Genomic DNA, 16,029 nt, shown 5'->3' on the forward strand with positions numbered 1-16,029 from the left:
CCCTACAATCTGTTATGATTTTTTTATATGAGAAAATCTTATATTCCAACAGCATAAATGAGATAAAAAATTTTTGAATGTCCCGTGTTTCACATCTAATACCAAATCTACATAATTTAGATTGCTGCAAAAGATAAAACTCAGAGTACTTCATTGTAATTCCTTTTGATTTCTGGCTTATGTTAAAACATACTTAGTAGTCTTCAATAGCAAATAAATCAAAGTAATTTCATGTCTGATACAGTTAGAAAGCTAAGATTTGGATTTTTTTGGTTGGTACATTATGGTACCCAGAAAAAAGCCTGCAGATTGTTTAATTTTGATGGTTTTTGATTGGCTCATTTCAGCAAAAACTCAACTGAAAGGAATCCCCTACTTCCTTCTGTTAGTGCTGCTTACTGATATTTCTGTAAGAGTGTAACACAGCCTCAGGAACAAGAGTCCTAAGGGATATCATGGTGTTTTACAGCCACACAGGGGGAAGTGACTTTGAATGCCACTTTCTGCTCAGTTTGGATGTGGCTTCTGTGTCATTTTTCAAGGTCATCTTGCTAAAGAAGTTGTATCTTTGATTTTTAATGCCTTTTTTTTTTAATCTCAAATAATTTTGGAAGTTTCTGCAAAGTAGCATAATCCACAATGGAACCAAGATACTCTTTTGTAACCCTGATAATTTTTCCTAGTTTTTCTAGATAGTGAGCTAAACTAACAGATCCTGGTTTTGAGAGCATTTTCACTGTACTTTTTAAAGAATTATAAATCTGTGCTAAATTTTAATCTCAGATACAATGGTTCATGTACTGGATTTAATCAAGACATAAACTTACTAAAATTAAATTTATTAAAAATTAATTTTAATTATTTGAGTTATTTTTAAAAGTAAGATTTTTAAGAATTCTAATTGCTTTAAATATGAATTAATTTTTGAACATTAATGTTTATATGGAAAATATCCAGTGAAAGGAAAAAGTGGCATGGTGAATTTGTGCAGTATTTGGGACACATAAGGAAAGGACAGGTGACAGAGGAATGGTAACTAGTAAATTTTTGTATTTTTTGCAACAGTGCAAGTAGTTTTGGTACTTCTATAAGAATTTATTGAAGTTATATTATTATGTTACTGGATTATTTGAAAATGCTGCTTTAGAAATGATGAAGCACATGTTTACCCCTAAAGATATTAATCTTAAAAGACCCTTGATATTATTCTTGCAGCTATTCCAGTATCAATTTTCAATTTTGGGTTAGCTTTATTATTGTTTTTTTAATATTTTTCTAATTATGGCATGTGTTTTAATATATGTGGTTATGAAATTACCTTCCGAGACAGTTTTAAACCCCATTTTGCAAAAATAAGCAAGTTTCCCACTAGTCTGTGTCAGAACACATGTATTTGTCATTGCAAAGTGTTGACCAATCCGAGGAAAACACCAAACAAATTGTAGGGAGAACCTGCAATCTAAAGCATTTACAGTTGTTTTGAATTTCCAAGCATTCTTCTCATCTGTTTACACTCCTGTCTATCTTTTCCACTGCTTTGCCTCCTGTTTATTTCAACATCTCTTTCATCTCTGAAAAAAACATGTATGGCGGTATAATAGTAATAATAATAATAATAATAATAATAATAATAATAATAATAATAATAATAATAATAATAATAATAATAATAATAGGTTTAGGCAATGTCTATTATGTGGAAGAGAAACATACTGCAAGATCTGAAGTAAATGTGAGTTGAATGTAGCATATACTGATGGAGTAGTGGAGTAGTCCCCCGGATATTTAACATATTTATTAGGTTAATGTTTATTGTGATATATATATATATATATATATATATATATATATATATATATATATATATATATATCTACAGAGAGAGAGAGATCTGCAGGAGGAAGCTACTGTGCCTTCTGTGCTGCCCCAAATTGTAATTTCTTAGTGTTTGAAGTTCATGAATGAATGTAATGAATGAATAGTAGGGAGATTATTCACAGACTTGTAGATCACTCGGAGTTGGAAGGATCCTTTAAATCTCATTTAGTGGAGCCTCCCTGCAATGAGCAGGGACAGCATCTAGGCCAGGTTCTTCAGAGCCCTCTCAACCTGCCCTTGAATGTTTCCAGGGATGGGACATCCACTTCTCTGGACAACCCGTTCCAGTGTCTCACCACCCACATTAACAAAAGCTTCTTCCTTAGATAAATGTACCTATTTTTCAGTTTAAAACATTACCTCTTGTTCTATTGCAATGAGCCCTAAAAAATCATGTTTCCATCTCTCTTGTAAATTCCTTTTAAGTATTGAAAGGCTGCTACAAGGTATCCCTTGAACTTTCTCTTCTCCAGGTTGAACAATTCCAACTTTCTCAGCCTTTTAATGCAGGAGAGGTGCTCCAGGTCTCTGACAATTTTGGTGTCCCTCTTATGGACATACTCCAATGGATCCATGTGTTTCCTGTACTGAAAAATAAGTGCAAAGGCCAGTGGAGAAAGAAACTGAAAATGTGTTCAGTGAATCCCATCACAGATTGATCATTTTATGTCACTGTAGCAGGATCTCTGCCTGGCGTGGGGCTAAAATGTCTCAAACTGCCCTATTGTCATAGTAATCAGTGCTGAATGGAGAAGGGACATCATGCTGCTTTTGGTGCTTTGGTGTGCAATCTGTCTGACTCATCAATTCCAAAGTTAAACATCCTAATAGTGAGGCAAAGTTGTGGCTGACCTCCTAAACATCTGATAAGAGAATAAACAAGTAATGCTACTGGTATCTAAAGATACTGAGATGAGACAGCCTGAGACATATGACTGACAATCATATGTTAAAAGTCCAGTCCAGCTTTTTAAGGGCAGGTTGTTGTAGCATAGCCCTTCTTGGAGTGTGTGTGGAGATTCCACCCTTTGCATGGGGATGCCCCTCAAGGTTTCTCCTTGAAGCTGAGTGAAAGAGATTTGCTCACAGTTGTGGGCAAATGGGTGAGTAATATCAATCTCTACTTGATATTTTTTTTTTTGTTTTCCTTGCTTCAATATAATTGCTTTGATATTGCTTAAAAAATAATGCCCCATACTGTACTAGTAGTCATAGCTACCTATACTGTGCACGAAATAATTCTGATAAAGGGCTTTCAGTCCAACCCTTTTCATAAAAAATAATTTATTTTTATAAACAGATGTTTGGTTTAACATCCCTGATTCTGCAGGACAAAGCTGTTTAAAGGTTCAATTACAGCTATATAATCCTTTAGACATTGTCATGGTTTCACGCCAGCTGGCAATCAAGTCCCATGCAGCTTCATGCTCACTCCCCCACCAGAGGCATTGGGGAAGGAATTGGAAGGGTAAAAGCTGGAAAACTCATGGTTTGAGATGAACACAGTTTAATAGGGAAGGCAAAAGCCATGAACAAAGGCAAAGCAAAGCAAGGAATTAATTCAGTGCTTCCCATGGTCAGGCAGGAGTTCAGCCATCCTGAGGAAAGCAGGGACCCATCATGCCTAATGGTCACTTGGCAAGAAAAACACCATCACTCCAAATGTTCCCCCCTTCTTCATTGTCCCTCCCACTGTATGATCACCATGATGTTACATGGTCTGGATTGTCCCTTTGGTCAGCTGGGGTCACCTCTCTCTGCTGTGTCACCTCCCAGCCTCCCATGCCCCCCCTGCTTCCTTGCCAGCATGGCTGTACAAAAAGCAGAAAAGGCCTTGGCTCTGTGCAAGGCCAGCTCAGCAACAACAAAAACATCTCAGTGTTATTAACCCCGTGTTCAGCACAAATCTAAAGCTTCACCCCATACCAGCCCTTGTGAAGACAGTTAATTCTACCCCAGCCAAAACCAACACAATCATAAATGATTGACAAAATCTGGGACTAAGATCGGTTCCAGCCACACCCAGACTCCTGAGAAGGACTTCAGAAAGCAAGGGGTCTTCTCTGCTCCTCCTGACTCAGTGGGAGGGATTCACTAATAAACTTGTCTGAAGCTCCCACTTTGTCTGTGGCATTTGCTCCCTCAGTCCTGTCTGAAATCGAGCTTCTCTCAAGCTCAAAATCCAGTTACTCTTCCCTTACTGCTACGGAGGTATAAGTCTCATTCTTGGTGATGCTCAGATTTCCCAGGGATTGAGAATATTCAACATTTTCATGAAACCTTTCTGACCACAAAAATATTTACAGTCCATTACAAAACATACCTGCTGCAAAAGTTTTAAATTTTTAATGGAAAATGAATATTTACAAAATGACTAGTTAAAAATATTTTCTATTTATAGGGATTACTATTTATAGGAATTACTATTTTTTAAAGGGATTGTTTATTTGGTGTATAAGTCCTATTTCTGTTCTATTGTGGGGGTTTTTTGGTTTGCTTTTTTTCCCAGAAGCAGATATGGTTGTAAATTGAAATGTCACATTTTGATTTGGACATCTGAGTAGTTTCCATTTTTCTGGTTGGCCTCAGAGTGCATTCCCACAGCATGCACACAAGTCTCATGATGAAACTCATAGGGAGGTGAATTCATATAGTTACATACATGTATTTGGAAGAAAGTTTCCAGATTAAGTCAGTGGGATTCTTATTTTACCCATTTCCTGAAGACACAAGAGGATTTAAGTTTTCTATCTGTCCAATCAAAATGCCATCCCTTGTATCTACCACATCAGCAACGAAATAACATTTTGAATTCAATTTATTGTATGGGTATATATTCCTGATTTTGAAATTGTCATTCAAAAGAATTTTAGATGAACCCTGTCATCAGCTATGAGGTCTGATACTATTTTACAGACACAGCACAGCGTGCATGTCCATTAATGCATGTTCATGGGCAGGCCAAGGAAGAGGAAATATTTATATCATAGCTTTTAATGACATCTTTCCCTGTATTTTGTCTCTGAAGTTGTAAGGGAAGAAAAGGAATTATGTAGAAAATGTCTATTTCAGTATAATTAACAATGGCAATCCTTTATTTCAGTTCTTTACTGCTGACAAGTGACAGAGAATTTTATGAATAACACTTTCATAAAATAAGACATTTTTAAGGGCATCTTTGTCATTCCCAATACAATCAAATTAAAAATAGTTTCTTAAGTCTCTGAATATTTTTGTCAGTAAAAACAAACAGTTTCTTGAGCAGGACATGCCAAAATAAAGACCTTTTTTAACTGATACTTATAATTTCAATAGGAAAGAACTTTTCCAATATATTAGTACATAACTGATGCGAGTTAATAAGTATGACAGTTCAAATTCCCAACTTACCTTTCCCTTGCTATGATTTAATCCTTTTTAGACAGGAGAACTTAAATTTGAAAAAAAAAAAGCATTTGAAAGAATCAATACTAAAATCATATTAAAATCTATTTCCTAAATGGGTTATTTTCACTTTGTTGTGGGCAGAGTGGGAATTTCAGACAAGTTTATTAGTGAATCCCTCCCACTCAGTCAGGAGGTGCAGAAGACCCCCTTGCTTTCTCAAGTCCTTCTCAGAGAAGAGCCTGAGTGTGGCTGGATCCAATCTTCACCCCAGACTTTGGCAACTGCTTATGTTTAAAGGATTTCATAGGTGTAACTGAACTTTTTTACAACTTTTTCCTGCAGAATTAAGGATGCTGAAAAAGATATATTCATATAAAAATAAATTATTTTCTATACAAGAAAATAATTTAAGATTATGGGAATAACTTAATAGCAAATTAAGCAATTCTATCTTTAAAGTACAACTTGGACAGTGTTCTATAAACACAACCTCTGAGGCATATGAAATGATAAGAAGAGAAGAAAATTAGGATTCCTTTTATTACCAAACAAATATTTTCTGCTGTGTCTTTAAAAGAATATTTAAGGGATTATGATAGTGCATATGCATTACATATACATATATATGTATACACATATATATACCATTGAAGAAGAATGCTTGCAAATTCAAAACAACTGTAAATGGTTTAGATTGCAAGTTCTCCCTACAATTTGTTTGGTGTTTTCCTCAGATTGGTCAATTGTATATATCTGTGTATACATATATATATGTAATTTATGCATTCAAAGTCAAAGAGGAAATCAGTGCTTGCTTGGATAATTTTACTAGCCTTTTTAACATTGGTGTTTTCCATCTAATCTGAGTTTGAAATAGATCACTGTGACATATGATATATCATATCATCCTATCAATTAGCTCATCAAACTGTCCTGAATGTTCAATGATTTAAAAGCTGGAATGTGTGCATCATGAGAAACAGTATAAGTAGAACAGCAACTTACAGACCGAAAAAGTGGTATTTAAGAGGAGCAACACTGCCAAGACATCCTGAAAGCAGCAGCTAATGCCACTATTTTTCTTTCCTTTCAGAGAAAAAAGAGCCCTGTTGATTTGTCCCAGTTTCACAGTTTTATGGCTTGAACCACTTCTGTTTATGAAAGACAGTAGAAATGCCTTTGGATCAAGTTCAAACAAGGCAGCTGACTAACAACCCCTTCTGTTAGTTGACATGGGTCCTCTATGAAATACTGGTTTTTGGTAAGATTGCATTTTTTGTTAATTTCACATTTTATGAGAAAAATTCACTAGGGAAAGACATAGCAAAAGTCTGCCCCTGGGTAAGATAAAGGTTGTGGAAAAATTAATCACCTGGATCTGCTACATGGTTATCTAGAGGATACAGTTGTGACCCATATATGTGTTACTATTTTTAAGGCTCCAAAGAGCAGATGGTATTGGTTGACAGTCAGCAAAGACAAGAAAACGTGTTTACTGTTGCAAGGTTATGGAGGTGAATTCAAAAACAAAGGATTTAGAAGTGATAAAAAGTACAGAAAATAGTTGGAATGGTAATAAAGTTGCTTCCTTCCAGGGGCAATATCTTTTTTTTATTATGTCTGATTGCAAATTAAGGTGAAAAAAATTAACTCCAGGCATAAAAAAATATTCAATCCTTACCTCACTGGTTTCCAGAACAAAACCCCTTAGTCTTTGATTTTAGATTTGATTTTTTTCTTTCCCCTACTGGTTGCCATACAAAGAGATATAGCTCAATAAAATGAAAGATCCAGTGCGATGCAGTTCATATTATTGGCCTGAAGGAATTTTTAGTCAGGTTAATGGATTTGATGGTTTTCCCTTCATTGATTTTTAAGATGATTATATTTTATTTATAGGTGAGAAAATAATAGTTAATCTTAAATTTATGGAAAAGTTATTGTGAGGTTGCAGGAATTGATAATGATAACAACACATTCAGGGAAACCAAATTATTCCTGTCTTTAGTCCACTAAATGCTAATATGAGGCAAACTTATTGACTTGAAATTAAATGTTTTTATGTACACCTGTGTCCAGAACAAAAGAGTCACATTCTTTTTTGCTCTTATGAAAGATTTCATTACATGAAGCATCAATGCACCTCAGGTGTTTTCTTTTTTGAAAGCTGTGTGTGAAATATCCACAAGCCTCAAGCTCACAGATAAGAGCATCTTGTCCTCTGGAGACTGTAAGATCTGATTTTTAAGCCAGCCAAGTGATTTGTCACATAAAAAGCATGCTGGCCAACAGTAATTGCGTCCACAGGTTTGCAGCTTAAGCCACAACCTGTGGGTTGCAAATTCACAGTGGAATTTGGAGCACAGTGTGCACAACAGCTCGCTTTAACACAGCACTCTGTGCCTTAATGCTGTTATAATTTGTTTTTATGCTCCAAATGGGCTCAGAGAGCTTTTTCATTTTTTTTGGAAGTCAATAGGTGATAACAAAAGACCCAACAATTTTACAGTATATAGCTATAAAATATCATTCATCTCCCAGTTGCAATGAATTTCAGTATTCAGCTCATCTTACAGTGGTGCATTGAACTGGGTGGCTAAAGATGGAATGAAGCTGAATCAAAGTTATGCCTCAGGCAACCATAAGCCCTTGTTACAGAGTCCTAATGTATGGTGAAAGTTCTAGAGTGGCATTATATTTTGACAAAAAAAATCACTTCTCAGCAATTTCATTAGTCATAATGATCCAGATCCAGTGCATTTCTTTGGGGTAAACTAGCAGAAAGACCAGTTTGGGAATGTGCCGCAGATTCTGTAGGAAACAAAGTAAGAAAAAGGGAGAGAGATCAGAACACAGCAATGACTGTTGAATTTTTCATGCTTATAATGCATTATCTCAAGCTGGTACTGCTGTTAATGGCTGTATAAGGCCTCTGACTGGACACCTACATTAATTTTAGAGCTCTTCTATTGTTTTGCTTGAAGCAAAATTTGACATCAACACGATGTTTCACCTTAGATTGAACTTAGTGGGGAAACAACATGAAAGTAAATTAAAATCACTGCTCATTTCCCACCACTTTTGCAATAACATCTTTTAACTTTACACCAAAAGCTGTCTAAACCCTTTGGAAGACATTTCCAAGAGGAAAAGCCTGTTTTTTTAACTTCCTTTCCCTGACTCCAAGATGCACCCAAGTCAATATATTACAAGTTTAGGCAATATACAAAAATAATTAGATACTCTGTCTTCAATGTGCTTTAACACTGATGAGATTTTCTGCTGCGTGCTAGGCTGAGCCTGCACAAGCATAACTGAATAGAAGAGGAGGCATATTGAGGTAAGAGAGGGAGCTGCATGTTCTGAGTCTGAAATTACCACAGATGTGCAAAGCATTTTCCTGTTGGAAAAATACAGCTGTCAAAATAGATTCACAGGTAGCGTGTGAACTGGGGACTGTGGGACAGGAAGAAGGGGCAGAGGCTGAGCAAAACCAGCAAAGGTTTGGCCTCCAGATTTGGCTAAAATAAGAGATAACCTGAATTACTGCCCAGAATTCAAACTAAGGCAGAAGTGGACTTGTCAAAGGCTTCAAAAAATATTTCCTATTTTCTTGTTCCTCTGCACTTCCTAGTTGTATTTGGTTCTCTGAGTCAAGGGCCAAGGTAAAATTAAAAGTGCTGGTCTTGCATTCTTGTACCTACACTGGCTCAAAGAGCATAAGAAATCTCACATGAAGTCTGTTCTCATAAAATTGTTAGGTAAATACTGCAGTTAATCAAATTAGTTTGAATAAGACTCAGAAAATTTATCAAAATCAAGTCTGTTTTCCCCCATAATTAGACATAAAACAATTCCTCCCATTTTCTTAACACCCCCAAAATTGTATAACAACTTGGGTGACTATGAGTGTCAGAGGTTTCAAACCGGTATGGACCAAGATTAAGAGAGCATTTTTCCTTTCTTTCCTTCTCTTTTTTTTTCTTAAAGGTATTACACAAAAGAGAACAATCATGTGGCATTTGCACAAACAGTACAAACAAAAGCCTTGGGACTACTCAAATGCATAAACTTAAGCATATGTGCAAAGCTTTGCTGGATCGCGCCCAAAGGGCGCATCTATAAAGAGCTACAAGTATAAAATGCTGAAATTACTTCCACATGTGCTATTTAGGTCATTATGTACAGCATTTCAAAGAAAAAGAAGGAGCTTTTTCTGTTATTTGTGTCTATTTATAGACTTTGCCCAAGATTTGAAAGAACTCTTTGTGAACTATTGTTAATTGACTATTGCTTATCTGTTGTTTCAGGACCAGAATGATAATAAAAATAGTAAGGAGGGAAATGCTAAGTAATAAAATATCTTCTGTGATATGAAACAATCAACTAACTTTAAGAATTAGAGGAAAATTTGATCTACAGAGATATTTTTAAAAACATTCTTTCCTAATTTCAAGCTCTTGGATTTACATACTTTCATCTCAAATTTTTTTTCAAAAACACTATTTACTATCTGTGTGAGTGTGAGTTACTTGTGTTTGCTTTCCTACTAAGAACAGAGAAATATTTTTATTTGTCACATTTCATTTTTAACATCTATAGTGTCTTATTAATTTAGAAACATTTTCATTTGTGGACACTTTGCTTCTGGATACAATGATAAGGTAGATTGCAATCTCTGTCCACATTGTTCAGCAGTACAGAATTAATGCAGGTTACTGATGGGGAACTTTAAGCAAAGCCACACAATTTCTGGGAAATTTATCTTACATCATGATATAGAATATTATTCATAAAATTAAAAATAAAAATAAATTAAAAATAATTTATAAAATATTCAAATCTCTCTTTAGGAGAGTTCAGTGTAATAATCCCTATGTAGGTTTCCTGCACTGCCTAACAACTCCTGCCACCAAGTAAAATAACTTCTCGAGAGACCTTAGTAAATTTGCCCAGGGGAATGTACTAAGAGTTTTCAATTTATAGGTCAAGTTAAGTTAATTTTCCAAGTTTATGAATTTCAAGAAACATTTCAGTACTATAAAATGCATCATAGCCATCTGCAATCTGTTCAAGGTAGGAATACAAATGTGATGAAGAAAATAGGAAATGTAAAGAAAATTATTGTATATTAACTTCCATATAGACAAAATTAAGGCTGCAACAAATACAGTAGGTTTCCATAGGCGAAATAGACAATGAACTTCCTACTTTACTCCATATGCATTGCTAAAATTAAAAATAGGAAGTCTTCACTGGAGAAGAGACTGCAAATTATGGACTGTTTTCTTTCTTAAAGGGCAGAGATGGGAGACAAGCCTAGCTGCATGATTAGTATTATGCATGAAACTTATAACCTACCATAAAAAAATCAATGTCAAAACATACAGTTTTGTATGTGGAGATTTAAAAAATAAACACTAGAAAGAGGTTGAATTATATGCAAGAAGATTTGTAAATCTACATAGATTTTGGAAGAAAGTGAATAATTCTATACTGAGCTCTGGAAAGTGAGCTTTCTAAGGTATGCATGTGAGTTTTCCTTAGTGAAATAGATGGAAAGGGATTTATCACCCACAAAGAAGATACTAAGCCTCAGCCATTGTGGCTTGTTCAGCTCAAATGCACAAGTAACTAAGCTATGGATATAAGAAGAGAGTAAGAAAATAAAACAATGTATCGCATTAAAAACATCTGATTACATACCTATGGTCTCACACAAACAACAAAAAGCACTCAAGAAGTATTTTATATCTTCTGTGTAAATAGGCAGCTAGGTTTATTGTATTTTCATGGGTTTAGAATGCGTGATTTCTTTTGTTTATATTCTTCCATTGAATGATAATAGTAATAGTGCTTGCAATAAACCCTAAAACTCTATTCCTGCCATTGCTACAAAGTTATTTCAGCAGTTGCTGTTAGTGGCGTTTAGTGGACCTTCTGTCACTCCCCCATTTGTGTCCTCTTTCAGTTCTTTCCTCTCCTCAGCAAGCATGCACTCACTTAACAATGGAGCCAATTTTTGCTAACACTACTTTCTCTTTGTACAAACTCTGTCTTTATCAGCATGAATTCTGCATTTTTTAAATTTGCTGCAAAATATGAAACATACACCCATTAAAATAAACACAAAACACTGATGCTGCACAATAGTTCTTCTATGAATTTTCTGTGATAATTGATGTACATAGTTTTCTTCTCGGAATTTGTATTTTAGTCTACAATAGAAAAATTGTGCAGAAGTGCTGCTTGCCTTTCATCTGCCCTTATTTTGGAAACCAGGACTACAGTTTTGATGCTATGTGGGAAATCCAATTGCACCTGCTTGTCAGCTTTGTTGTACGTGTAAAGGGCACATCCACATTAATGAATGAAAATGCAGAAGCAGAAATAGGCATTCCTTACAAAGAGCATGGCTGAGTGGAGCAGTGTAGATAGAGAAGCACACTTCATGCCTAACTGGACTTCTCAGATAGTATAAATTATATTTTGTGGTTGCTACACATCTTTTAAAATAACAGAGATGAGAAGAAATGTATGTACTTGCAAGTTTTTGCACTATCTTCTACAGAGAGAATCATGTGAGCTTTGAGTTTGACCTTGATGTTGAGACTGGCCCTTGAGAAACTGGCCATTTATGTCATCCTATAATTCTTGTTTAAAAATAGTCTAAATGCTGTTTGTATGTCTGCACTACAGGACAGATGGCTATGTGTAAGCAAAACAAATTGCACTTGATGTGTAGGCATACCCACTTTACTGTCTTTTTGTCCTAGAGAGAATTGATCCAAATAGTGATACTTCTCAGGATAAAAGCAAAAATGTGAATGGCTTGCAAGTGCAGAGATATGTATCCCCATTCATTACCTAAACCAATGAGTACTGGTTCATTCTGAGAGCCATTTAGACAGATTGTCTTCATGCTTAATTACCCCTTTTTTGGGGCTATAGTGCCTAATCTAATGTACAACTTAATTTTTAAGTGTGATTTTCAGCAAAGAGAATCAATCAAAATGTTATAAAAATAATTTTGTTATAAAATTTGGTGGTTTACATTTTTATTTATAAAATGTAGTTTATATAATGCTTTTCATTTTCTGATTTTTTGCTTGAAAAAATCTTCTATTTTATGCATATGTAATGTCTACATGTAATTCTCAGGTTCTGAAAACAATAAAGTCCAAAGAATCTCCAGAATTTCCTTTTATTCCTAAATTCCACTTTTCTGAATACTTCTTGCAATAGATATTTTTACAAGAGACAGAGGTTAATTAAATTATACCAGTTGTAAAGACCTTATTGTCTTTTGGTTTTTCACATTAATAGTGAGTAATGACTGATAGAGCTTGGGGTTGTATTAAATCACAGCCAGCTCTTAATCCTTTCTTCTTTCTTTGAAATACATTATAAGCAAAGCATCCTAAACCACTCTTCTATCAGACAGTTGCTCATAATCTTCTTGTATAATGCAAAGGTGAGGGAGTATGGTGTTACAGAACAATACTGTCATCAACAAACAAAAAACCAAAAAGAAAATCCAACCCACCAACTAAACCCAGAATGTTTGTTTAATATTTAGTTTCTTATAACAAAACATTTGAAGTTTACTTTACCTTTTCATTTTATCAAGTAGAATCTCTTGCTCCTGCATTCCTCCTAATAATAGCAGAAATTGCTATAATTTTATTTACCTATAGTTTAACCTGTAATAAAATGCTGTTTAGGATTTTTCTCACAAGCTGTTCACAAAGTTCAAACCAACAAGAAAAACTGTCCATTTGAAGGTGGGGATTGCAACCCTTATTCTTTTAAGAAAGAAAAAGGAGGGGAACGAGACAGATACACAACTCTCCTTTAGCTTAACTGCAGCTTGATGTTTTATCCAGAGTAGTAGCAGTGTGGATTAGTGGGAGAATGGAAAATGATTAGCATAGAGTCATGGCTCTGCATGAAGTTATCTTTTAGGATTTGTATGAAATTCCACTTAAGTTAAGAAAACCAAGAACCATTAGAATCTTGGAAATCAGCTTGTGTTTGGCTTACTACAGTCATTGTGTATAATGATCTTCTAGACATTTGATGACTTCTAAGTCAGTTGTCTGCTTACATAAGTTATAAGTTGTGGATAAAATTATGTTGTAGACAAAGTAGGAGAAGACCAATTATTCTTGCCTACAACAGTGTTTAGAATAATTAGGAATCAAATGGTAGAGCTGAAGAAAAACCCCTTTTCCTTGGAAAAAAGACAATCTACAGTTAAAGGACTCTCATTCACAGGAAAAATATGCATTAATCACGTCTCTCTAGTTTTAGAAATACACAGAAAGTTCTAATTCCTCATTCTTTCTAAATGCATCACTTAGGTGTACTTTTCATGGCAATTTTGAGGAATGCTATGTGTATTTTCAATTGTCTGGTAAAAGTAAGAACGCAGTTTTCATGCTTGATTGGAAAAGCATTTTGGACCAAGGAATTGCAGTAGAGGGAGAGGATATTTTTAACCTAATGTAAGGATAAAGCAGTACCACCTTGGAAAGAACTCTACCTCAGTGGCAGCTGAATGGTATTCTTAAATGGCATCTTGAATAAAGTAGTATCTTTGAGTGAGAGAGAATGACTTTCTTCTATTACCTTTCTGAAAAGACTTGTAGCAGTGTAAACATTTGTGACAGAATTAAAGCAGTATCTTCTTATGCTGATATAATTGAAAATGTCGTCCTTCCTAATCTAAAGTCTTACTTGAAACTGTTCAGAATATACATGACTTGTAGTGCAAGAATTTAAAAGTTACACTGAAATTAGTTTTGAGTCTCATTAAATTCAAGAAATGTAGACAAACAGGCAAATCTTTATTTTGTGATTCATAGCTTAACTCTAACTTAGGTGCTTCCTTTAGCATTCTTAAATATAGCAGAAAGAAGCTCAAAATAGAGGTTTGTACTACATGATGCCCTTTTTTATTCTGCTGTAATTGTGACTTCTTATAACAATTTTTAATTTTCTGAATGCTTCATTTGTGGTGAAGAGGACTGTTGGTGCCTAATATGGAATAAATACTACAGAATTTCTGCAGAAGTGTGAAAAAATCAATATATCTAATTTAAGGCAGAGAGGTACTGCATACAGACCCAACAGATATTCATCAAAAATCAAATAGGATTTTAACGTCAACATGTTCCCATAGATCTGAGCATTTGGGAACTCTCTATGGCCTTAAAATGACAAATGGTTATGTATTCCTGTTGGATCACTTCTAAATAAGTAATATCCCATAACCCTTATATTAAATGTGTAGGCTTCACAGATGCTCTCTTCAAATCAACCGATTATCGATCTGCACATGACATCACTCTAAAAGATGATCTTGGCTTGCAATGCTCATACATAAATAAATATAAGAAAAGACTTGGGGTCCTCCAGTCTCAACAGCAATACTCAGAACTACTCTAGCCTTTTTCAGTAATTTCCAAAATTTTTTTGTAATTTTCAAAATTATGTCATTTCATCCCTGTTTTGGCTTATATCTCCTACTACCTTGTAACAGTTACTTACCTAAAAAACGAAGGCCTTTTTAAATGTTACCCTTATACCCATGTCAACAAATATATTTTAATATCCAAGCTTGAAATTCAAAACCATACCTCTTGCATACTAATATATCACAATTTTCCTCTTTTATCTTTTTTAGTCCTTTGAAATAGTGATTCAAAATATTGGTTATATGGTTTTACTTGTATTATGGTGTTGCACCCTGGGACATTTATGTAAAATTGACTCTCCTCATCAAAAATATATTCTTTTCCCTCTTCTTAATTTGCTTACCTGTACTATCAGAGGTAGATTTTACTCTTACGTTTGTAATGAAAGGATGATTTATAGGATTGAACAAAAACCTTACATCTATAAATACCTGAATCTAAGTGATATTAGAATTCTAGAACATAACAGAATAATCAAAAGGAAAATTTATTAAATATATTCAATATATGTTTTAATGGAAAAGTTGCTCTTTTTTAAAGAAAATGTTTATCAAATAATTATGAATAAATAGATTTCATTTAAACACTGAGAGTTGCAATGGATCTTTTACCATGTTGCCCCTGGTGTTTTAACACTTGTTGAGTCAACTGGTATTAATATAACATTAGGAGAATTTCCCCTCCTGAGAGGAAATCTAGCTAAACAAAGTGATGTTTAATGTTTCATATTATATTTATTTAACTAAAATGGCTGATTAGATGTTAAACAGAAGAGAGGTTAATGATCTTTGTTATTGGTATTATAAAAATTAAGAAAGAATAAAGTAGGGTTAATGATGTATCCCATTATTGTTATTATGGGGAATAAACACATGCTGTTGTCCGCTGCACTGAAAAATCGGCCCCAAGCTGTAATTAGCAAAATTACATTATTGTCTAACCTTATGATGTAATTAATTAGTCACGACTGTACTTTTTAGTGTGAATTCTATGTGTTTCAGTCAGATCCTCACCTCTGTTCATAAAAGATGGAGAAAATAATCTCATATCTGATTTAATCCAACCAGTGTATTAAAACTGTTATTTATTGAGTAAATAGAAAACAGGAGACTTCATAGGATAAAAGGTGACTAGGATAATCTGAATTTGTTCCTCATCTTGTATTTTTATTTTCTCTTTTTTTTTTTAATATCCTTATTACAGCAAAGTGTCCACTGGCAATTAAAAAAAAAAATCAACTGATGAAGTAAAACTATTTATTATTGGGTTTTTTTTTTAAAAACAG

Source organism: Ammospiza nelsoni, chromosome 6 (assembly GCF_027579445.1).
Source record: "Ammospiza nelsoni isolate bAmmNel1 chromosome 6, bAmmNel1.pri, whole genome shotgun sequence".
NCBI classification, from domain to species: Eukaryota; Metazoa; Chordata; class Aves; order Passeriformes; family Passerellidae; genus Ammospiza; species Ammospiza nelsoni.